This window comes from Muntiacus reevesi, chromosome 3 (assembly GCF_963930625.1).
Source record: "Muntiacus reevesi chromosome 3, mMunRee1.1, whole genome shotgun sequence".
Classification (NCBI taxonomy): domain Eukaryota; kingdom Metazoa; phylum Chordata; class Mammalia; order Artiodactyla; family Cervidae; genus Muntiacus; species Muntiacus reevesi.
In genome coordinates, this window is record NC_089251.1 from 189,281,322 (window position 1) to 189,307,955 (window position 26,634).

General features: G+C 40.6%; 1 pseudogene; it reads left to right on the plus strand.

The window, feature by feature from the left end:
- Positions 1-4,193: 4,193 nt before the first annotated feature.
- LOC136163365 (pseudouridine-5'-phosphatase pseudogene) lies at positions 4,194-6,119 on the plus strand (annotated as a pseudogene).
- The last annotated feature ends 20,515 nt before the right edge of the window (positions 6,120-26,634 follow it).

The window sequence follows — 26,634 nt, forward strand, 5'->3', positions numbered from 1 at the left end:
AGAAAAATAAGATGAAGTTGATATACAAAGCACATGGTATATGATTCTGTCCACTTGCCAGAGGAAGGTCATAAATTTGCATCTAAGCCTTTCGGTGCCAACCCAGAAAGAGAGAGATGCAATCAATTATAACACTTAGTGTCCACAGGATTAGAAGGACCAGTTGTTCAGAAGAAGCACAACTATTCCTGGTGTTGAGAAGAACAAGGAATTTCTCCCATGGGTCTGCACAAAGAGAACATTTAGTAATTCTGGGAATGATGTTCCCAGCAGCATCGTTAGACCAATACAGGGCCGAGGCTCTGAAAGCTATTTCTTACAGTATCTTCAGCGTAAGCTAATGACACTTCTCCAAGGTGCCAGTGAATTTAAGTATTTTTACGTTGCTCAAGGTTAAATATTCTGTCAGCCTTTTGATTCTTTCTTTCCTCTTTCTCTCCCTCCCCCTCTCTCTAATTAAGCCAAGATAGGAGCTACCTGTAATTAAGATTTTTCTCCAGGCTACAGTTCTTGCAGTGATGCTATTTGGTGTATGTTCTATTGCGCATTGATCTGGGTGCTAGTGGGCTTTATATCTCTTCACTGGGTTCTTTAATTTATGATTATAATGATCTAATCAATTTACTTATTAGTTTTTTTCACAATTATTTCCCCTATTTCCTCCGTTAGATGATGAAATTCTTGCAATAGACGAAGGAAAATCCTTAATAGCACATCGTTCTGGGGCTCAGCTTGCAGTAGGTCTGATATAGCTGACTTACTGCTTTTGGGTGACATTATCTGATATTGGTTGTTCTTTTTCCTTCACTTAACAAAGTAATATCTAGTTCTTTCAATATTTCCTGATCTTACTGTCCTCAAAAACATTGCCTAGTACATTAATTCTTTGATTCAGAAACTCTTGCAACTTTTATTTTAATATCCTCTCAATGCAACACATATAAGAGGTATCCAAAAATAAAGATAAGAAATATTCCAGATTCCAAGGAGGAGAAGACAATAGTAACCTTGGCCATTTTCAAATGTGACACATTTATTCAAGTGTAAATCTAAAGGGGTTTAACTGTAAGATAAAAGGGTCTGTTAATTTCAGTATTTAAGTTGAATTCTGCAACATTAATAGACCATATTAGATTTATATTGTAATTTCTTTCTACCTGTACATATATCACTTTTGTAAGTCTAGAATGACTTACAAAATAAATATTATATGCTAACCTAAATAATACTTATACCTAAGTATGTCAACCTCAAGTTAATCCATATGTAGGACTATTCATAAGAGAGCCAAACAGGATATTTTAGAAATGCAATGCATCAGAACAAAATAAAACAATAGGAAGCTCTGTCATAAGGTTTCACTGGATAGAAGTTCTAAGCTATAATCTTGGTTTTACAAAGGGTTGAAGGGTAGGCTATTTATAAAACGATTGCAAAATGATACACAACATTTCTCCATGGGAGTGCAGCTGTGGGGAAATGTTTTTCTTCTCTGATGACCTGAGCATTCTACCCAAGGATCTAACAGAAGAAATAGATGATGGTTCTTAATTTAAGATCTAGTCTAACCCACTTAATGAACTAGTGTAAAATTCAAATACAAAACCCAATACCTTTCAGAAATAAATCATAATGCAAAGAAGAAAGTCATTAATGATATAACAATAATCAAAAGATTGTGGGTTAAGGTATGAAAATAAATGAAGACCAACCAATGGGAAGAACAAACCCTGTTTATTCAGAGCTTGTTATAGCATGGGGCCAACTCTTATCCTTTGCCTTTTGGCAGAGACTCCAAGGCAGGCAGAGGAGTAGGAAGCTTTACAGTGGGTGGAAGCAGGGGCTTCGAGTGTGCCCTGACTGGATGCTATTGGCTGAAGGAAGCTGGAGGTAGGCTCACCGGAAGTAGAACATCTGATGTCATTGGTTAAGCCTGCATCCTTGACTTTCTCTGGTTGATCCTAAACTGGGAACAGGGGTAGAAATTAGGGAAGCTGTCAGTAATTAATCAAGTTTGGTCATTTTGGGACAATTGTTGCAGAAGTTAATCTTTAGCTTCCTGGATTGTTACCTGTGTAAATAATCTGATTTCTGCAAATCTGACTTCCAGCAGACTGGGTTCCTGCACTGATTACCATAGATAAGGGGCTGGTCTCCTGAGAAGGATGTCGTAGGTTGTAGGTTAGAGTTCTGTTTTTACATATGACCTGCCCACTGTCCATTTGTATAATCAGTCTCTTTGAGGATAGGAAGTTCTTCGTGTTTACCGCTGGCTCTCTGAACTTCTGGAGATGGCCTCCTAGCTCTGCAGAGATGAGTAGATCCTAGAAACAAAAAGTGGCTCACACAACGAAATTAAAACAAAAATCACTTTTATTCATTAATTTAAGATGGAAATTGTCTTTTCCTGGGAGAAATGCAAGTTTAGGGACTAGAATAAGGACTGGAGCTTATTTTGCTCTCAAATGACAGTGAAGATGATGGAAAAGGGATGGATGTCAGAATCATTTTAGTTTGATCTCTCTCCTCCTCTCCTTGCAGAATAGCTCAGCTCCTCAGTGGTTGGTAGAGTTTTAAGTGGCTTCTTAGATGATTATTGAATATATTCTGGACTCTTGGTTCCCTCCACTCCCAATCCATGATGTCCGTGACCCTGGGACAGGGCAGGAACTCTGTCTGCTTGGTGATGGATACCCTCACCCTCAATTTCTCCTGAAGAAATGTTGCCACTCTTACTTTACTGCATGTTGACAGGGTAACATTTAGAAAATTAACAAAGTGCTTCCACGTGCTTCTCCCTAGGATAGAGGGAGGAAGATGAGGCAGATTCACATTTTTTTCAGTGGGAATAAGAGAAAAAGAGATACTACTGGGTTCTTAGAATTTTGCAGCAAAGCAATAGACTTGAGAGGCAAGTGTGGTTAAGAGAGATGGGATCATTCAAGTTCTTCTAGATCCATACTTAGGACACCCACAGCCAAGCCTGCAGCCCCATGCTCACAGTGTTCCCTCTGCATCTTCACCCCAACTACCTTAGGGCAAAGAATAAGGCAAAGGGGGACAGTGCTGGGGTGTTTTCATCCAAGAAAGACTAAAACCAACCAAATAAACTCTCTAAATATCTGTCTTTTCAATTCTTTCTGTGATTTCACAGTAGGAAACGGATTTTGCACATACCACATACACATACATACACACAGAGGGTCACTTGTGTGCATGCACACACACACTATAGTATTTTTCATCAAATAATGCTGACTCTGTTATTCTGTTATTTTCTATTTTATTCTCTTCTTTTTTGTTTTTAATGTATCGTAGTGATAACTTACTAAACTAAAAATCGTGACCAATAAATGGATCATGTTCCTGAGTTTGAAAACAGAGGTTAAATTTTGTCTTTCTCTAAATATAATTCATGTTTTATATTTAACTCATTTTTTCCCTTGCTAGTTATCATGTGAAGAGGAAATATTCAAGTAAGTATAGGGAAAAGAAAGAACAAGAAAACAAAATTGATATTTATACCACATCTAACTTGTAATGTGAGTGAAATTTCATGACTCCATCTCTCAAGCTGCCTCTTTTCAATAACTCAGTTCCTCTTTCCTGCCCTCCCCACCCCGCTATAATTAATTTGTTCAATTTACTCATCATATAATGTACTAAATACTCTTATGTCCCCAGGATTGTTCTGGGCCTTGACTATAAGCGGTAAATAAGTTGGTTATGGAGCAACTCCATGAAGTTTATATTCTATTAAATCAATGTTTTACCAACTGTAAAGGTTGTAGGAAAATAAAGATTCTATTAGGAGTAGGTGATGTTCACTTCTCAGATACACTTAGGCAAGGTCATCATTTTAACTTTTCTTTCAGAATTTTAAAAGGAACAGTGTGGGGTAGGAAAAATCCACTCTCATGGGATCAGAAGCTAGCATCAGCCTGGCCAGTGAATTCAATGAGACTTCCCTGGGGAGGAGGAGGGGCACTCTCTTTGTTTACAAAGTTACATAAATACATTAAGAAGAGCATGCAGATGATATTTAGAAGAAAAGTTAGAAACTTATCCAAACTTGTCACCTCTTCATTCTAAAGATTTGTTTGTAAAAGTTTATCTTTGTGAATTCGTAACATTTAAAACATTGCACATTTATTGTCTACACAAGAATTAAAAAGTGCTGCCCCACGAGTCGGCAGAGAAACGGCGGCACAATGGCGGCGCCCGTACCCGCTCCTCGTCCCGTCACCCACCTGCTTTTTGACATGGACGGCCTCCTTCTGGATACTGAGCGGCTCTACTCGGTCGTCTTTGAGGACATCTGCGGGCGCTACGGGAAGAAGTATAGCTGGGACGTGAAATCGCTGGTGATGGGCAAGAAGGCGCTAGAGGCGGCCCAGCTGATCAGAGACAGGCTGCAGCTCCCGATGTCCGCGGAGGAGCTGGTGGGGGTGAGCCAGGCCAAGCTGAAGGAGGTCTTCCCCACGGCCGCGCTCATGCCAGGCGTGGAGAGGCTGATCTGCCACCTGCGGAAGCACGATGTGCCGTGCGCCGTGGCCACCAGCTCGGGGACGGCGTCCTTCCAGCTGAAGACCAGCCGCCACCGGGACTTCTTCGGCCTCTTCCACCACGTGGTGCTGGGCGACGACCCCGAGGTGCGGAGCGGGAAGCCGGAGCCGGACATCTTCCTGGCCTGCGCGCGCCGCTTTTCCCCGGCTCCTGCCGCCGACAAGTGCCTGGTCTTCCAGGACGCGCCCAACGGGGTGGAGGCGGCCCTCGCTGCCGGGATGCGGGTGGTCATGGTCCCCGACGGAAACCTGAACCCAGACCTGACCTCCAAGGCCACCCTCGTGCTGGGTTCCCTGCAGGATTTCCAGCCCGAGCTGTTCGGCCTGCCGCCCTACGACTGAGACGGCGCCCACGCCCCACCCCGGGGGCCCCCGCCAGGAGAGGACCCGGGGGACGCCCGGAGGAGCTGGAGGGAAGCCCCGCGCCCAGACCTCTCCCGGTCCGGCCTTCAGCCTTCTCAGCCCGCGGAGGGCCGGGCCCACGCTCTCCATGGGGGCGCAAACTCTCACTTGCCACGCAGACGACAGACCAGCCCAGAACACAAGATGGAAAATTCTCACTCGAATAATCGTGCTTAGTATCTGAATGATTTAGCTTCACGTCCTTTATCTTCTTTGGTGTTCTCAGCCCTGGCTGGCAACTGTCAAATATGTATGCATATATGTATGTGCTTGTATGTATATATATGTAGGTACATATTTATTTATATTTATAGACATCGAGTACTGTACCAGTCTTCAGTGTTTTTTGTTCTTCAGGGGCAATAGCAACTGATACAAGTGAGGTGGTCATTCTGTTTGTAATCTGACTGGGAAATTCACATCACGGATGAGCTTTTAATAAACGACTCTCTTTATCAGCAGACGTTGGCATTCTTCCTGTGTCCTTCAAAGCGCTCTGGACCTGTGGTCAGAGCCCATGACCGCTGTCCGTTGTTTGCGTCAGTGTGAACATCATTGTAGCCTGAGTCTTAGATCGAGGTGCATATGCACGTTCGAGAACGTTTTCTACCTCAGAGAAATCATTTCCTTTAAGATCGTTTATTTTTCTAACACGCTTTTTGGTACAGATAGAATTGGACTAGACAATGCAGTCTTGGTACCACCAAGAACCCATTTGGGGAACAATTTACCGAACATTACCGTCTGACAATTAACCCCTTCTAATAGATTTCCTCCAGAAACCTGGCATGCTGCAGTCCATGGGGTCGCAAGGAGTCAGATACAACTTAGCAACTAAACAACAGGCTTCCTCAGCCTTTCGTGGTGGGAACATCATTGAAAATGAGAATAATATAATCATGGAGTGTTCCTACTGGGTGCCCGCCTCCCAAGTGTTCTCTGTTACTGATTGTCATTAAGTTGATTTTCAGCTCTGTAAGGTCTTAGAAAAATGATAGAGACGTGTGTGCCTGCGATGATTGTTGGTGATTATTTCTGGCCTTTGACCCCTTTTGCACCATTTCAGCTAATTGATCTCAATATTTCTTGATGGCCCATGTAGGTGTCTGTTCTTTGAATTCTCCCTGAAATCGCTTGTAACATCTTACTGTTTCCCTCACCAGTTAGTTTCATTGAATAAAAGTTTTGACACTTGAAAAAAAAAAAAAAAGAATTAAAAAGTGCTTGCGTACAACCTATGCCACTAAAATAACTCAAGGAAAAAATTAAGCATTTGAAGGGAGCAACAGTAATGTAATAGAAGATGTCAGTAAACTGGCTATTCTCCAGAAGCACAGTTTTGCAGAAATATTCAGGAAGTCATTCAGGCTGTGTGAACTCAGCGGGACAAGGGGACAGAGCTGGGGACACAAGACCCATTTACACATGGTTGTTGTGACAGCCTTCAATGTGAACTTGAACTAAGAACGTCAAATTAGAATTTTTAGTGTCAATTGTTCTCGCTTACTGTGGTTACTGTTAAATTATTTCCCAACTGATATGGAAGAGTTCAGTAATTTTATAGCTGGTACCACCATATGGATTTGTGCTAGCTTTTAATCAACACTAAGATTTCAGTACTTGAGACCTCACATTACCTTATTAGGTTAACCTTCATAGTTCTCACATACCTGAAACTCAGCCAAACCGAGCTATTTGTCCTGCCCTGAACACCTTCCTCTATTTCTCAGCTTATAGTCTCGGCTCACATTTTCCTCTCCACTTAAACTGTCTTTTCCCCACAAGCTTTGCCTGTTGAATTCCCTCCCTTCCATTACAATCAGGCTCAAATGCTATTTATCTATTTCATATCCCACAATCCTTCCATCCACCCATCTACCTGGCATTTTATGATATTCACAATGTACCCAGTACTGTTAAAGAGAAAAAAAATACAGTGGTACTATTTGATTTATGAAACATTCTGAAAACCCACCTCAACCCAACCTGATGAAGTTTCTCCCTCTTCAGAAGAATTTGTGGAACTTACATACTTCATCTCATATTATGACTCCCTCTCAAGTTAGGTCTGGAGTATAATCTATTGCAGTCAGAGAGGTTTTGCATTTATTTTTAATCCCTTGTACTCCTTGGTTTATTCAGTTCAGTTCAGTTCAGTTCAGTCGCTCAGTCATGTCTGACTCTGAAACCCCATGAACTGCAGCACACCAGGGTTCCCTGTCCATCACTAACTTCCGGAACTTACTCAAACTCATGTCCATTGAGTTGTGATGCCATCCAACCATCTCATCCTCTGTCATCCCCTTCTCCTCCTGCCTTCAATCTTTCCCAGCATCAGGATCTTTTCCAATGAGTCAGCTCTTCCCATCATGTGGCCAAAGTACTGGAGTTTCAGTTTCAGCATCAGTCCTTCCAATAAATATTCAGGACTGATTTTCTTTAGGATGGATTGGTTGGATCTCCTTGCAGTTCAAGGGATCCTCAAGAGTCTTCTCCAACACCACAGTTCAAAAGCATCAATTCTTCGGCACTCAACTTTCTTTATAGTCCAACTCTCACATCCATACATGACCACTGGAAAAACCTGATGTGAGAACTGACTCATTTGAAAAGACCCTGATGCTGGGAAAGATTGAAGGTGGGAAGAGAAAGGGACAACAGAGGATGAGATGGCTGGATGGCATCACTGACTCAATGGACATGAGTTTGAGTAAACTCCGGTTGTTGGTGATGGACAGGGAGGCCTGCCGTGCTGAAGTCCATGGAGTCGCAAAGAGTCTGACACAACTGAGCGACTGAATTGAACTGACTGGAAAAACCATAGCCTTGACCAGACGGACCTTGTTGGCAAGTAATGTCTCTGCTTTTTAATATGCTGTCTAGGTTGGTCATAACATTCCTTCCAAAGAGTAAGCATCTTTTAATTTCATGGCTGTGGTCACCATCTGCAGTGATTTTGGAGCCCCCAAAATAAAGTCAGCCACTATTTCCACTGTTTCCCCATCTGTTTGCCATGAATTGATGGGGACCAGAGGCCATGATCTTAGTTTTCTGAATGTTGAGTTTTAAGCCAACTTTTTCACTCTCCTCTTTCACTTTCATCAAGAGGCTCTTTAGTTCTTTGCTTTCTGCCATAAGGGTGGTGTCATCTTCATATCTGAAGTTATTTATATTTCTCCCGGCAATCTTGATTCCAGCTTGTGCTTCCTCCAGCCCACCGTTTCTCATGATGTACTCTGCATATAAGCTAAATAAGCAGGGTTATAATATACAGCCTTGATGTACTTCTTTTCCTATTTGGAACCAGTCTTTTGTTCCATGTCCAGTTCTAACTGTTGCTTCCTGACCTGCATACAGATTTCTCAAGAGGCAGATCAGGTGGTCTGGTATTCCCATCTCGCAAAGAATTTTCTTGGCTTATTTATTCTGTACCAAATGATCAGGTAAGGAATATATGTTCTAAACTGAATTAAAAAGAAGCTATGTAAACATCATTTCTTTCAAACTCTCTGCTCTTAGAATGTTTTATAATTTACGATCCATTCTTTCTAGAAAAGAATTTGAGCCAACATCGGGAGATAATGACGGAGAGAGAAGGCTGGTTTGTCCATGGGGTCGCAAAGAATTGGACACGACTTAGTGACCGAACAACTTTCTGGAAAGTTGTCTTTTAGATAACTTGAAAAATCATTCATGTATATATTTATGTAACAGTATGTGATCTATATTTGTATATCATAATATCGGTGCACACTCTCATTTATTCTGTCCCTTATGTTACTCTTGATGATCATCTCTTTGTGATCAAACCATGCTTCATGCTCAAGCTTCTGCTGAAATAGCTTATGTGGCTTTATAGGGCTTATGTGCTGCCCTGTAACATATCTCATGGAACAGGTGAAATGATCAGATGGTTTATTAAATATTAAATATAGAATATCTGTTACTAGAATAAACCTTGAAATTATCCCTACCTAACCAGGATTTGAAAACACAGTAAGTTGTTTAGGAAAAAATTCTTTTTGGGGTAGTGGCAAAATAGGACATAAAAATCCAGAATGTATTTTATGAAAATCAGTAAGTAAAAGATGTGGAAAAGTAAAACTGTGGAGAATTCTGAAAGAGATGGGAATACCAGATCACCTGACCTGCCTCTTAAGGAATCTGTTTCTCAAGAAACCACCCTGATGGCAGAAAGCCTCCTGATGAAAGTGAAAGAGGAGAGTGAAAAATTTGGCTTAAAACTCAACACACAGAAAACTAAGATCATGGCATCCAGTCCCATCAGTTAAGTTGCTCAGTTGTGTCTGACTCTTTGCGACCCCATAAACCAAAGCACACCAGGCCTCACTGTCCATCACCAACTCCCAGAGTTCTCCTGAACCCATGTCCATTGAGTCAGTGATGCCATCCAACCATCTCATCCTCTGTCATCCCCTTATCCTCCTGCCTTCAATCTTTCCCAGTATCAGGATCTTTTCCAATGAGTCAGCTCTTCCCATCAGATGGCCAAAGTACTGGAGTTTCAGCTTCAAGATCAGCCCTTCCAGTGAATATTCAGGACTGATTTCCTTTAGGATGGACTGGTTGAATCTCCTTGCAGTCCAAGGGATCCTCAAGAGTCTTCTCCAACACCACAGTTCAAAAGCATCAATTCTTCTGTGCTCAGCTTTCTTTATAGTCCAACTCTCACATCCATACATGACCACTGGAAAAATCATAGCTTTGACTAGATGGACCTTTGTTGGCAAAGTAATGTCTCTGCTTTTCAATAGCTGTCTAGTTTGGTCATCACTTTCCGTCCTAGAGTAAGCGTCTTTTAATTTCATGGCTGTAATAACCATCTGCAGTGATCTTGGAGACCAGAAAAATAAAGTCAAACACTGTTTCCACTGTTTCCCCATCTATTTGCCATGAATTGATGGGACCAGATGCCGTGATATTAGTTTTCTGAATGTTGAGCTTTAAGCCAACTTCTTCACTCTCTTCTTTCACTTTCATCAAGAGGCTCTTTGTTCTTCTTCACTTTCTGCCATAAGGATGGTGTCATCTTCGTATCTGAGGTTATTGATATTTCTCCTGGCAATCTTGATTCCAGCTTGTGCTTCCCCCAGCCCAGCATTTCTCATGATGTACTCTGAATATAAGTTAAATAAGCAGAGTGACAATATACAGCCTTGACATACTCCTTTTCCTATTTGGAACCAGTTTGTTATTCCATATCCAGTTCTAACTGCTGCTTTCTGACCTGCACACAGGTTTCTCAAGAGGCAGGTTAGGCGGTCTGGTATTCCCATCTCTTTCAGAATTTTCCACAGTTTATTGTGATCCACACAGTCAAAGGCTTTGGCATTAGTTAATAAAGCAGAAATAGATGTTTTTCTGGTACTCTCTTGCTTTTTTGATGATCCAGCAGATGTTGGCAATTTGATGTCTTGTTCCTCTGCATTTCCCCTTTTTTTTTTTCATTTATTTTCATTAGTTGGAGTCTAATTACAATATTGTAGTGGTTTTTGCCATACATTGACATGAATCGCCATGGGTTTACATGTGTTCCTCATCCCGATCCCCCCTCCTGCCTTCCTCCCCGTCCCATCCCTCTGGCTCTTCCCAGTGCACCAGCCCTGAGCACTTGTCTCATGCATCCAACCTGGGCTGGTGATCTGTTTCACCCTTGATAGTATACTTGTTTCAATGTTATCCTCTCAGAACATCCCACCCTCGCCTTCTCCCACAGAGTCCAAAGTCTGTTCTGTACATCTGTGTCTCTTTTTCTGTTTTGCATATAGGGTTACTGTTACCATCTTTTAAAATTCCATATATATGCGTTAGTATATTGTATTGGTCTTTATCTTTCTGGCTTACTTCACTCTGTATAATGGGCTCCAGTTTCATCCATCTCATTAGAACTGATTCAAATGAATTCTTTTTAATGGCTGAGTAATATTCCATTGTGTATATGTACCAGTTTCTTTATCCATTCATCTGCTGATGGGCATCTAGGTTGCTTCCATGTCCTGGCTATTATAAACAGTGCTGTGATGAACATTGGGGTGCACGTGTCTCTTTCAATTCTGGCTTCCTTAATGTGTATGCCCAGAAGTGGGATTGCTGGGTCATATGGCCCTCTGCCTTTTCTAAAACCAGCTTGAACATCTGGAAGTTCACAGTTCATGTATTGCTGAAGCCTGGCTTAGAGAATTTTAAGCATTACTTTACTAGCATGTGAGATGAGTGCAATTGTGCGGTAGTTTGAACATTCTTTGGCATTGCCTTTCTTTGGAATTGGAATGAAAACTGACTTTTTCCAGTCCTGTGGCCACTGCTGAGTTTTCCAAATTTGCTGACATATTGAGTGCAGCACTTTTGCAGCATCATCTTTCAGGATTTGAAATAGTTCAACTGGAATTCCATCACCTCCACTAGCTTTGTTTGTGGTGATGCTTCCTAAGGTCCATTTGACTTCACATTCCAGGATGTCTGGCTCTAGGTGAGTGATCACACCATCGTGATTATCTGGGTCATGAAGATCTTTTCTGTACAGTTCTTCTGTGTATTCTTGCCACCTCTTCTTAATATCTTCTGCTTCTGTTAGGTTCCTGCCATTTCTATCCATTATTGAGCCCATCTTTGCATGAAATGCTCCCTTGGTATCTCTAATTTTCTTGAAGAGATCTCTAGTCTTTCCCATTCTGTTGTTTTCCTCTATTTCTTTGCATTGATCTCCTTGCTATTCTTTGGATCTCTGCATTCAAATGGGCATATCTTTCCTTTTCTCCTTTGCTTTACGCTTCCCTTCTTTTCACAGCTACTTGTGAGGCCTCCTCAGACAGTCATTTTGCTTTTTTGCATTTCTTTCCCATCACTTCATGGCAAATAGATGGGGAAACAGTGGAAACAGTGGAAACAGGGGCAGACTTTATTTTTTTGGGCTCCGAAGTCACTGCAGATGGTGACTGCAACCATGAAATTAACAGATGTTTACTCCTTGGAAGGAAAGTTATGACCAAACTAGGCAGCATATTAAAAAGTAGAGACATTACTTTGCCAACAAAGGTCTGCCTAGTCAAGGCTATGGTTTTTCCAGTGGTCATGTATGGATGTGAGGGTTGGGGTATAAAGAAAGCTGAGTGCTGAAGAATTGATGCTTTTGAACTGTGGTGTTGGAGAAGACTCTTTAGAGGCCCTTGAACTGCAAGGAGTTTCAACCAGTCCATCCTAAAGGAGGTTAGTCCTGGGTGTTCATTGGAAGGACTGATGCTGAAGCTGAAACTCCAATAGTTTGGCCACCTCCTATGAAAAGCTGACTCATTTGAAAAGACTCTGATTCTGGGCAAGATTGAAAGTAGGAGAAGAAGGGGACGACAGAGGATGAGATGGTTGAATGTCATCACCAACTCAATGGACGTGAGTTTGAGTAAACTCTGGGAGTTGGTGATGGACAGGGAAGCCTGGCACGCTTCAGTTTATGGAGTCTCAGAGTCTGACATGACTCAATGACTGGACTGAACTGAACTGAACTAACTAAAAGATAGTTGAGTTCATTTACACATAGATGTGCTAAGTCACTTCAGTTGTGTCCAACTGAACCCTATGGACTATAGCCTGCCAGACTCCTATGTCCATGGGATCCTCCAGACAAGAATACTGGCGTGGGTTGCCATTTCCTCCTCCAGGGAGAATATTCCCAACTCAGGGGTTGAATCTTTGTCTGTTAATGTCTCCTGCATTGGCAGGCAAGTTCTTTATCACTATCACCACCTGAGAAGCCCCTACACATAGATAGTAACACATAAAAAGTTTTAATTAACAAAATAATCAAAAGCTAGGTTTGGCTAGGTAGGGTTTTTGAAACACTGTACAGGGTAAAAAAGGAATAAGAAAAGAAAATACACAAAATCTTTTTTTAAAGATGTAATAAGCCATTGTAGCTACTCTGAGTGTAGGATATCCACAAAGCTGATGCTCATCAGAAGATTATGAAAAAAATATTACTGTCAAGGGGCTGATTAGGTGAGGAAGGTTTAAAAGGCAATGAGAGTGAAGTCACTGGAAGCTTGACTCAAAGGATGCCCTTGGCTGCAGTAAGAAAAACAGTATCCGAAGATTGACAAAAATGGATGTCAGACCGTGTGAAACACAGAAATGAATCAGAGGAAAATTACACCAGAATAGAAGAAGCATGCTGTGTGTCCAGGAACATGAAGCAGAAATAAGAGATGGGGTAAAAATATGACCAAAATCAGCTATATGGGTGTATAGAAACATGTGAGAGAGTTTGAAAGTTCTATTTTTGATCCCCCAACTTTAGCAGTTGAGATTAAAATAAAATTGGTAAGAAAGTGTCAACCTTGTAAGAGCACTTCCTATATACAGAATATTTTTATGATATTCTTTTCTTAGAAGAGATAAGCAAACATAATTACATACTTAACTTTCATAGAATTCATATCTTTTGACTTAAGAAGTACTTGGAAATGAAAATATGTTTGCAAGGCAGTGAGAATCTAGTCAGAGAAATATTTTGTTCACTCATGGAGATGTCAGCATAGGTCCCGTATCTATCAGGACTTACACGAGATCAGTTCAAACCCTCATCCATTCTGTCCCCTGTGTTATTACTGATCATCTACTTGTAGTCACATCCCCTTCTGAACTGAAGATTCTGCAGGAAGAGCTCAGTTTCCAGGCAACTGTGTAACACATCTCATACAACAGGTGGAATGCTTAGACTTTCCACAATTCCTGCAATAAACAACCAAAACAAATCCTTTGCTCCCTCGAAGGCTTTTAGTGGGCAACAGATTTTGCTGATATTTCAAGAACATAAAGAGATCAATTATACTTCAGCTATGTCAACAACTTCAGACTGAACTTGAGATACCCTTTTTTGAAGTCTCAATACTGTCATCTGTGACTATTTATCCAACATTCCAAAATAGTGATTGAAAATAAAGAAAAGGCATATGCAAATTCATGGGAGAAGTTGAAGAGCTACTGCTCCTCCACATGTTCCATTAGCAATCTTAATGTAAGTTAAAGGCTGGTGACTTTTAGGCATTTAACAGAAGACAGTACCTGACACAATTCAAATACATCACCAGTTTTATTTATAACTACAGAGAAAACATATGAAATCAAATTATAAATGTAAAGAAACAAAGCTACATATAATTCCATGTCATTTTGCAAGTTGAAAAAGAAATGGAAAATTGAGAAAGGTAAGGTAATGAGAGAACTTTGTTAAACTGCCAAAATTTAGGAATCAGAAGAAAGGGTTGGGTTTTTCCTCTTTCCTCTCAGTGGTCAAGAAAACATTTCCCAGTGCTTGCTCTCTGATCAATCCCCAAACACTTAAGTTGCCAGATGTAGCAAAAAGTAAGCCTCTGTCTGTTTCAGAATATTTTCAGAGACTGTTTCATATAATGCATGGTGGCGGTGGTTTAGTCACTAAGTTGTGTCTGTTCTTTGTAACCCCATGAATATAGCACATACTGATCTTTAAAAATATTTCTTAAAAACAGTTTTTGTTTACTTATCTGTTAGAAACATTAAGAATATGATTTTGAGATATCATTTTAATTGAGTTTGAAATATAATTTTAAAATTCCTGGGACTTCCCTGGTGGTCCAGCAGGTAAGACTCTGTGCTTCCAGTGTAAGCGGCATGGGTTTGATTCCTGATCAGGGAGCTAGATCCCACAAGCTGTGTGGTGTGGCCTAAAAATAAATAAATATAACAAAAGCAAAACAAAAATTAAAAGAGAAAGAAAAAGTTAAAAAAATTCCCAAGAGTTTCAAAATAGAGTACAAAATAAGCAAAATAGAAATGTATTGGGAATTCTAAAGAGGAAAAAGATACATTTTTCTTTACCAACCATTTCTCATTATCTTAGAAAGTTCCTCTGTGCTGTGTGTGCTCACACGTGTCTGACTTTTTGCAATCCCATGGACTGTAGCCCATCAGACTCCTCTGTCCATAGAATTTTCCAGGCAAGAATACTGGAGTGGGTTGCCATTTCCTTCTCCAGAGAGTCTTCCCGACCCAGATATCATACCCACATCTTTTTCGTCTCCTGCATTGGAAGGCTGGTTCTTTACCACTGTGCCAGTTAGGAAGCCATGTTCCTCTAAATGAACCCTATTTTCTAGATGCTAAACAAGTTCACTAAACTTATTGTGCTACATTTTATGATATATGTGACTCAAGTTACTATGCTATATACTGTAAATTTGTACAGTGCTCTATGCCAATTACATCTCAAGAACAAAAAGAAAAAAATCACCAAAACATATAAGAGGATGTAAAAAATGAGCAGAGATTGAGGGTGAACTTCTTTCTCTTCTCACAATGACATATAGAGGAATGAAAAAGAGGTATGTCCTGCCCTCCTTCTCTTTGAGATGAGCCAGTGAGGAGACAGTTTTCAAGGGTCAAGACAATTTGCAAGCACCTTCAGAGTCATAATAGAGACTTTGGACCATGGGTATAACCTCTAAAGGGCACCATATGTTTAGGTATTGAAATTATAGCAGTTAAAATATTTTAATCTTTATTCTTTAGCCACTTTTGATATACACAGGAATCTTGAAGATTTACACTAAGAATTTGCTTGCAAAGCAGATTAATCATCAAACACACATTTGGAGAATATACTCCTCTCATCCTCCCCTAACTCATCAGAAAATGCCAGAATTGTTGAATAAAAGATGAATATGGGGCACAGGAAGCTGTTTATGGGTATGTTTTTGAAATAAATCATGAACCCATGATTTATTTTTATATATTTATATAAATATTTATGTATTTATATATAATATATAATAATTATTTATAATTTTATAAATTTTATAAAATTTTATAAGTATAATTATATTTATAAATATAAATTATAAAAATAATAGTTTGTTTAATATATTATATATGTATATATAATATATTTATATAAAAGAACCATGAACTTCTTTTCAAAGTTAACAAATCTACATACCCCAATGAGAAAAATATAGACAGTTTACAGTTAAGTGAGCAGAGATGCAGAAAAGGTCATAATAAACATAAACCTGCTCTTGGGTACCACTGAACTTTAATGTTGGGGTAAAAAGAAATCTTACAAGTTGTTTAGTCTAATTCCCTTATTTTATGGACACTTAGGAGGCCTAAGACATTAAACCAAGTTTGAATGGCCATTTGGTGACTGATAATGCATTACTCCTGGTTTCTTCACTTTCCTCTTCTTCATACCTCTAGGTTTTCTCCTGTTTGTAATTCTCCTACATTAAATCTGCCAGGAAGTCCTCTTGATTCTCTCTTGGACTTATCTCTTAGATTTATTCTTTCTTCATTCCCTGTTATATCTTCCTCATTTTGCACCTTAATTGCTACAACTGCCCTCTAATTACTTATTCTTAGCCCAATTCATCTTATCCCCTACCACCCGGCTGATCTGCACTACACACCATGTTCATCATTTCACACTAGGACTTCCAGAACCTTCTACAGATGATACTCAAACTCTTCACCCTGGCCTTCAATCCCCTGTATCATCTGGTCTTCTTTATCTTTCTAGTTTTACCTCCTAACTCCTAATATGAGCTCTTTGTTCCAGCCAGGATGGTCTACTTACACATTCTCCCTCTCATTTCTGCTCTCCTACACTGTCATTTTCATCGCTTGGGATGTCCTTTTTTCCTATACTACTTGCAAAAGTCACATTAGTTTCTTAAGCTTATTTTAACACTTTACTGCTTACCTTGGCTCTTTCCAATAACTTCAACCACAGAGTACTCCTCTGAGTATTTTTAGTAAATGCTAAATTTACTAAATTCATAATTCATAATTCAATATTATGAATATTGATAATTCAATATTCATAATAATTCATAATTAATTAGTAATATATTAATATTGCCAATATATTATATTTCAATATAATATAATTACTAATATATTATATTTCAATATAATGATATTGAAATTCATAATTCAATATTATGAATAAATTCATAATCCATGAATTATGTTCTAGTACCTGAGTACATCTCTAATGGCAGAAAGTGAAGAGGAGTTATAGAGCTTCTTGATGAGGGTGAAAGAGGAGTGTGAAAAAGCTGGCTTAAATTTCAGCATTCATAAAACTAAGGTCATGGCATCTTGTCCTTATCACTTCATGGCAAATAGATGGGGAAACAATGGAAACAGTGACACACTATTTTTGGGGGCTCCAAAATCACCGGGGATGGTGACTGCAGCCATGAAATTAAGATGCTCATTCCTTGGAAGAAAAGCTATGACAAACCTAGACTATATATTAAAAAGCAGACACATCACTTTGCCAACAAAGTTTCATACAGTCAAAGCCATGACTTTTCTAGTAGTCATGTATGGATGTGAGAACTGATCCATAAAGAAGGCCGAGTGCTGAAGAATTGATGCTTTTGGATTGTGGTACTGGGGAAGATTCTTGAGAGTCCCTTGCACTACAAGGAGATCAAACTGGTCAATCTTAAAGGAAATCAACCTTGGATATTTCTTGGAAGGACTGATACTGAAGCTGAAGCTTCAACAATTTGGCCACCTAAAACAGAGAACTGACTCATTGGAAAAGACCCTGATGCTGGGAAATATTGAGGGCAGGAAGAGAAGGGGTTGACAGAGGATGAGATGGTTGGATGGCATCACCAACTCAATGGATATGAATTTGAGCAGACTTTGGGAGATAGTGAAGGACAGGGAGGCCTGGGGTTGCAAAGAGTTGGACACGGCTTAGCGACTGAACAGCAACAACAACATCCAGTTTAGTTCTTTGTACTTGGGCTGTTTGTACGTAAAGGATGGATCCATTTCACAACAGAGATGTTAGGTCTTAGAGTTGGTTTGTGAGTCATCAGTGAACCAGTAGTGGTTGATTTCCTGGGATTGAATAATGTCCCTTAGGGAAAGTATGCATAGAAACTATGAGAAGACTGAGGATGTAAACCAGTCAAGGGAGAAAAGAAGACAAGGGGCCAAAATGAGATGATGAAAAAAGGTCAGAGACAGTCAGTGAAAGCAGAATTAGAGAGACAGTGTCATGGAACGGCATATTTAAGGCAAAATGTTTCATGGGCTCCTATATATATTTTGGATTTAAATTTTGTTTCTTCAGAAATCAACTAGTATATGAAAACTCTTATGGTAGAAAAGTAAAATAAACATGAAACTACAATCCAAACAATTCTTATTTTTTAAAAACACTTGAAAACATAGCTTTTTATTGAAGTATAGTTGCTATACAATATTATATAAATTATAGATATATAATATGAGAGAGTGAGTGAAAGTCACTAAGTCATGTCTGACTCTTTGCGACTTCATGGACTATACAGTCCATGGAATTCTCCAGGCCAGAATACTGGAGTGAGTAGTTGTTCCCTTCTCCAGGCGATCTTCCCAACCCAGGAATCAAACCCAGGTTTCCCACACTGCTGGCGGATTCTTTACCAGCTGAGCCACAAGTGAAGTCCAAGAAGACTGGAGTGGGTAGCCTATCCCTTCTCCAGGGGATCTTCCTGACCCAGGTATCAAACCAGGGTCTCCTGCATTGCAGGTGGATCATTTGCCAACTGAATTAGCAGGGAAGCCCAGGGATAATATAGTGATCCACAATTTTTAAAGATTATGTACTCCATTTATAGTTATTATAAAATATTTGCTATATTCCAATGTTGTACAATAAATCCTTGTAATTTATTTTATACCTAATAGATTGTACCTCATTCATCCCTCATACATACCTAATACATACCTCTCTTAAACATAATAAGACATACATACCTTGCTTGTAATACCTCCCTCATACATACCTTCCTCATACATACATAAACATGCATCCCTCATACAAACCTAATAGGTTGTACCTGATACATCCTCCACTCTTATAGTGCCCCTTGCACCCACCCCCTCGCGGGTAACCTTAGTTTCTTCTCTACATTTGTAGACAAATATTGCATGATATCACATATGCCATGCCATGCTTATGCTCAGCTGTGTCTGACTCTTTGTGACCCCATGGACTGTAGCCCACTAGGCTCCTCTGTCCATGGGATTTTCCATGTGAGAATACTGGAGTGGATGGCCATTACCTCCTCCAGGGATCTTCTCTACCCAGGGATTGAAACTGAGTCTCCTATCTCTCCTGCATTGCAGGCAGATTCTTTACCACTGTGCTACGAGGGAAGCCCAATATCACATATATGTGGAATTAAAAAAAAATACAACAAACTAATGAATACAGCAAAGAAGATAGATTATTGGTTGATGTTTCAAGTATGTAACTAAAGTAAATGAGATAAAAAGACAGATTTCTTTGAATCAAAAAGCTGACTTAAGAACCAAAAAAAAAAAAAAAAGAAAAGAAAAAGAGAAAAGAAAAGAGAGAAAAATAAATTAGGGTGCAAAAAATGGAGGCTAACAGCTAAGCTGTTTATTGTAACTACACTGCAGGTCGTTGCCAAATTATTTCTCCCACCATGAAACAATTTAGTTTGGCCAGACTACCCCTTCAGGGAGACAAGCTGCTAATTGCACACACCTTGGCAGTGACCTTAAAAAAGTGCTGTGGCATTGAGAACAACCAAATTACTTGTGTTTGATTTATTATGCCAGCTAATTAAATGAGCCTTTGACTCAATGGTAGTCTACTTTAATTGAGTAAGTAGACTACCTACAGAAACCAACAAAGTCACCTGCCATTATAGGTATGTGAAGAGTCTAAACGTACTCTTTGGAAAACCAAATCAAGCAGTACACAATCACACCCTCACTGCTGCTGCTGTTGCTAAGTTGCTTCAGTCGTGTCCGACTCTGTGCGACCCCACAGATGGCAGCCCACCAGGCTCCACCATCCCTGAGATTCTCCAGGCAAGAACACTGGAATGGGCTGCCATTTCCTTCTCCAATGCATGAAAGTGAAAAGTGAAAGTGAAGTTGCTCAATCGTGTCCGACTCTTGGCACCCCATGGACTGCAGCCCACCAGGCTCCTCTGCCCATGGGATTTTCCAGGCAAGAGTACTGGAGTGGGTTGCCATTGCTTTCTCCCACACCCTTACTATTGGGAGACAAAAATAAGAGCCATGAATCATTATAGAGGTGAATGTGGATGCTCCAGATGTATTCCATCGTATATTTAGCTGGTGCAGCATTTATTCTCAATAGAATCAGATGCTTCAACTGAAGAACATTAGGTGACCACTGAACCCAGCATTTTGCTAGAAACCAAGAGACCAACCATAAAATTGTACTCATTTCACACGTTAGTAAAGTAATGCTCAAAATTCTCCAAGCCAGACTTCAACAATATGTGAACCATAAACTTCCAGATGTTCAAGCTGGTTTTAGAAAAGGCAGAGGAACCAGAGATCAAATTGCTAACATCTGCTGGATCATCAAAAAAGCAAGATAGTTCCAGAAAAAACATCTATTTCTGCTTTATTGACTATGCCAAAGCTTTTGACTGTGTGGATCATAACAAACTGTCGAAAATTCTTAAAGAGATGGGAATACCAGACCACCTGATCTGCCTCTTGAGAAATCTGTGTGCAGGTCAAGAAGCAACAGTTAGAACTGGACAGGGAGCAACAGACTGTTTCCAAATAGGAAAAGGACTACATCAAGGCTGTATATTGTCACCCTGCTTATTTAAGTTATATGCAGAGTACATCATGAGAAACGCTGGGCTGGAAGAAGCACAAGCTGGAATTAAGCTTGCTGGGAGAAATATAAATAACTTCAGATATGCAGATGACACCACCCTTATGGCAGAAAGGGAAGAAGAACTAAAGAGCCTCTTGATGAAAGTGAAAGAGAAGAGTGTAAAAGTTGACTTAAAGCTCAACATTCAGAAAACTAAGATCATGGACTCTGGTCCCATCAATTCATGGCAAATAGATGGGGAAACAGTGGAAACAGTGGCAGACTTTATTTTTTGGGCTCCCAAATCACTGCAAATGGTGATTTTAGCCATGAAATTAAAAGACACTTGCTCCTTGGAAGGAAAGTGATGACCAACCTAAAGAGCATATTAAAAAACAGAGACATTACTTTGCCAACAAAGGTCCATCTAGTCAAGGCTATGATTTTTCCAGTGGTCATGTATGGATGTGAGAGTTGGACTATAAAGCAAGCTGAGCACAGAAGAATTGATGCTTTTGAACTGTGGTGTTGGAGAAGACTCTTGAGAGTCCCTTGGAGTGCAAGAAGATCCAACCAGTCCATCCTGAAGGAGATCAGTCCTGGGTGTTCATTGGAGGGACTGATGTTGAAGCTGAAACTCCAATACTTTGGCCACATGATGGGAAGAGCTGACTCATTGGAAAAGACCCTGATGCTGGGAAGATTGAGGGCAGGAGGAGAAGGGGACGGCAGAGGATGAGATGGCTGGATGGCATCACTAACTTGATGGACATGAGTTTGAGTAAACTCTGGGAGTTGGCAATGGACAGGGAGACCTGGCATGCTGCAGTCCACGGGTTCACGAAGTGTTGAACAGGGCTGAGCGACTGAACTGAACTGAAAAGACCAACATTACTATCTCCATATTTGCATACAGAGCTACTTTCTATTTTTTACCTCAAGGACAACTGATAGTTCAAAAGGCTCCATGACATTCTTAATGTTATACTCTCCTATAAGAAGATGAAGCATATGTTTATGTTCTTAGTTTCCAATATAAAATTCAGATCAGAACTGCTCCTTTTGTGGTCTGTGGTAAACAAAGGATGTTATTGTTGTGTTGTTCCGTTGTTTAGTCACTAAGTTGTGTCTCATTTGTGACCCTGTGAATTTCCTGCCAGGCTCCTCTGTCCATGAGATTTCCCAGGCAGAATACTGGAGTGGGTTGTTCTGCCCTTTCCAGGAGATCTTTCTGACTCAGGGGTTGACCCCACGTCTTCTGCATTGACAGGCAGATTCTTTCCTGGATTCTTTGCCACTGAGCCATCAAGAAGCCCGTGGCAAACAAAGGATAGCTCCTATCAATACTTATAGAGGGGGAAAAGCACGTATAGTATCCCTCTATAATGTAATGTTCCTTTGGAACCTTAGAATGTGACTTTGGACATAGGATCTTTGCAGATCTAGTTAAGTTAAAATGAGGTCAAAGTGGATTAGAGTGAGTTTTAAATCCAACATCTGGTGTCCGTGTAAGAAATGAGAAAATGCAGAGACGTATACAGGGAAGAAGAGAGACTGCCTTTTGACTTTTTATCTTTTATTCTTTTAGAGTTTCTGGGGAGTCTTTTCATGGAAATGCCATCTCAGCATGGCCCCACCTCTCCAAATTGCTCCCTGTGTGGGCTCAGCTGGCATCTCCTTTGAGCATCGCCATGTGTGCTCAACGGCCCAGGGAATCTGATTTCTATTCTGTGACATTCCCACCCCTTAAAGGTCATGTAGCAGTCTCGTGCTGAAGAAATGAGCCAACTGGAAGTCTGAGTTACTGCACAATGGGACCCAAGAGCCATTGAAGATTTTCCTTAGATAAAAAGCTTTTACTTTTTATTGCTCTTGGAAGCTGTATTTATTAAAGCCTGACCTCTAAGCTTACTGTGTTAGTAGTCTTTCAAGAGTCTTAGATGTCTGGTCTCCATTTAGGATCTCTGTGTCTGGAGGCAGGTCTCTGGGTTTGGAAATCATTGATTTGATAGGGCAAAGGATTGCTGTTCTTTTCCATGCCATGCAGTATCATGTGATGGTTCCAGGGACACCTTGGAAGGCCAAGAGGGCATGTGTTAAAATCTTGCTTGTTTGCCTTCTGCCCTTTAGTATGTTACTTAACACTTAACACCTCAGTTTCTCTCTACCTTATAGAATTATTGTAAATTTTAAAAGACTTAAAATATATACAGGGCTTAGAACAATGCCAGCACTTTGTAAAACACCAGATACATGTGGCCTCTTATTATTAATCATGTGCATTATATCTTGGATTAAGATGCTCATTATTCTTGGCCAATAATGAATAGGTACATTTCAAAGCCAAAGAGTGGTATTCCAGTTTCTTGTGATTTTTTTCTCTGTCTACCTATTTTCAGAGAGCTGCTTTTGAGGTAGGGATGGTGATAAGCTGGGAAAAAAGTGAGAACCAACACCTCAAAACTTTTCAAGAAATACTATTTATCCAGTCTGACCAAGAAACAAATATCTAGTTCCTTTGGTTAGTAGAGAATTGACACTGAAAGCACATATAAATTGTTAAATAATTCTTGTAGATAAAGTGGTTTCTTGTTAGCACCTGAAAAAATTTATGCATGAAGAGGTTTGTACAAAGAGGTAATTTGTTCTGATAGTAAAAGGCTTTGAAGTACAGAGCAAAACACAACTTTGTTCCTGGCTTATAAAGAGGGAGAAAGTCATGAGGAGGGTCATAGTATTCATTTACTATGTATTCATTCAACAGTTTGGTCATTCACCCACTTAGCCATCCAATGAAGTATTTAGTCCCAACTGTGGGTCATGTGTGGTTCTACATAATAAATTCAAAGATTACTGAGACCGTCCCAGGCTTCAAGGAGCTAATTCAGAAACAAAATGAATAGGCAGTGGATATAGGGCCTAGCATGTGCCTGAATCGGGGCTTCCCTAGTAGCTCAACTAGTAAAGAATCCACCTGCAATGTGGGAGACCTGGGTTTGATGCCTGGATTGGGAAGACCCCCTGGAGGAGGGCATGGCAACCCACTCTAGTATTCTTGCCTGGGGAATTCCATGGACAGAGGAGCCTGGCGGGCTACACTCCATGGCGTTGCAGAGTTGGACATGACTGACTGAGCACAGCGCAGCACATATGCCTTAGCCAATGCATCTTCCTTCATAAAGTCCGAGACTAATTTCCCAGTGTGATACAGTGCCCTGTAACCATCTGTAGGAAACTCTTTCCCTAGAGGAACGTCTGTGTATACAGCGCTCTGTAAGTATCCGTAGGACGCCATCTTCACAGAGGAACGTCTGTGTATATGGCAAGCAGGGACTCTCTGTAGGAAGCCATCTTCACAGAGGAACGTCTGTGTATACAGCACTCTGTAACCATCTGTAGGAAACTCTTTCCTTAGAGGAACGTCTGTGTATACAGCGCTCTGTAACCATCTGTAGGAAACTCTTTCCCTAGAGGAACGTCTGTGTATACAGCGCTCTGTAAGTATCCGTAGGAAGCCATCTTCACAGAGGAACGTCTGTGTATACAGTGCACTGTGACTATCTGTAGGACACCATATTCACAGAGGAACGTCTGTGTATAGAGCGTGCTGTAACTATCCGTAGGACGCCATCTTCACAGAGGAACGTCTGTGTATACAGCGTGCTGTAAGTATCCGTAGGACGCCATCTTCACAGAGGAACGTCTGTGTATACAGAACACTGTAACTATCCGTAGGACGCCATCTTCACAGAGGAACGTCTGTGTATATGGCACTCCGTGACTCTCTGTAGGAAGCCATCTTCACAGAGGAACGTCTGTGTATACAGCGTGCTGTAACTATCCGTAGGACGCCATCTTCACAGAGGAACGTCTGTGTATATGGCACTCCGTGACTCTCTGTAGGAAGCCATCTTCACAGAGGAACGTCTATGCTCTGCTTTGTGCCATACTTGAAGCCCGGTGCCTCTTAAAAAGGAACAGAACGGAAAACCCCCCTCTTTCCATCCAGTGGCTTCTTACACTTTGTAGTTTAAATATAGAGTCCATGACACCAGTCAACACCCTCAACCGGCAGAGGAGGGCTGACCAGCAGGTCTTGGCTCCTCAACAATTACTGAAGTAGAAATAGTGGGAACTCAAGGTGTTAATGCACCCCACTCCAGTACTCTAGCCTGGAAAATCCCATGGACAGAGAAGCCTGGTAGGCTGCAGTCCATGGAGTCGCGAAGAGTTGGAGATGACTGAGCGACTTCACTTTCACTTTTCACTTTCATGCATTGGAGAAGGGAATGGCAACCCACTCCAGTGTTCTTGCCTGGAGAATCCCAGGGACGGGGGAGCCTGGTGGGCTGCTGTCTGTGGGATCGCACAGAGTCGGACACGACTGAAGTGACTTAGCAGCAGTAGCAAGGTGTTAATGAGAAAGCCAAAGAGGCAGTAAAATACTTTCAGTATCAGAGAAGATGGGGTAAGGGAGGTGATGCAACTAGAATTGGACTGTTTGTTTTAAATTTTATTTATTTTTGGTCAAGTAGGCATGTGGAATTTTAGTTCCCCAAATAGGGATTGAACCCCAAATAAGGTGGAAGTGTGGACTTTTAGCCATTGGACTACCAGGGAAATCACTTATTACTGGATTGAACTGAATGTCTTGGTCTCTTCCAAGCAAAATTCCTATGTTCCTGAATTAGCTAATTCTGATTTCTAAGGATTTAAAGATATCGAATAGCAAAACCCTTCATTTTGCTATTCATTTCTACCTCATCATGTTCATTTTCTAGGGATTTTGATGTGAGATTATAGAACAAAGTTGAGTAGCTGGTGTGTTGATCAGGGTCTCAGAAAGAAGCCGACAGCACATCCAAAGGAAGATAATTTGAGGGGAATTTAATAAACAAAGTACGAAGCTGTGGCTGGGATCTAGGGATCCAAGGGAAGTGAAGTTATCTGGGGCTGGGACAGTGGCGCTGTTATGATTTGTAAGCTTACAAGGGATAAGGGACGGAGGTGTTATGAAAAACCCAAGAAGGGGGAGTCATACAGCGCAGGTACTCTTGAGGGAACCTTTCAGCCAAGGATCCAACCAGCCCAAGGCGGTCGTATAAGGAAGGAGTCGAGTAATAAGTACCTTGGCATCATTTTCTTCTTCCCATTCTCCTATTTCCTGACAGTGTTTCCAATTGTTGAACACAAACAGAAGCCAGAAAGTGTGGAAATCTACTGATGTTCATACTACATACATTGTTTATAGGGATGAGCTCAGAGAAGGAAGAGTAGATCTGAAGAGGCTGATGAAAGCTACAGCAGCTGGTTTTTGTAAGCTTTAGTTACACAGTGTTTTCTATGTACAGCAGCTGGACTAGCAAGTTTAAAACCTATAAATCCATAATCCACAATGGTCAATGCCAGAATGATGTCATAGGCAGAAAAGCACAGTTCATGCAATCAACAATGATTTCAAAGCAATTAATCTTTTACTTGGTTTTTTTCGGACACTGTGAAGGGATAAGCAGACCAAAAATATTTCTTAAAAATCTGTGTTTCAGTCAGTTTCTTCAGTTTTTCTCTTCAATATCTGTCCTTTCAGCTCCTGAAATCTCCTCTGGCATTTCATTCCATGTTTAGCCCTTCTCACCCTCTTTCCCCACATTTACCTCCTGTTCTTCCACCATGAAACTCCCGAATCCTTTGATCTTCTAAGGTAGGGAGAACCCTTGTTAGAGGGTGAAAGAGAGAAAAGGCTTCAGGGCTAACACAAGGGGTAGGGGTTCCAGTGGGCTGGGGAGATGAAAGCTGTGATATAGTCAAATATTTTTCTCCCATTTTACAAGCATAGGAGATACTTAGAGAGACTGAGTAGTCAAGCTCTGATGAATTGTGCCAAAGAATTTTCTGGGGTAAATGGCCTAAATTCAGCCTTAATATGGAGGATTCCACCTGTCTGATGACTCTGAAATAAGATGATAAATAAATGAGACCATCTTTTCAAAAGAC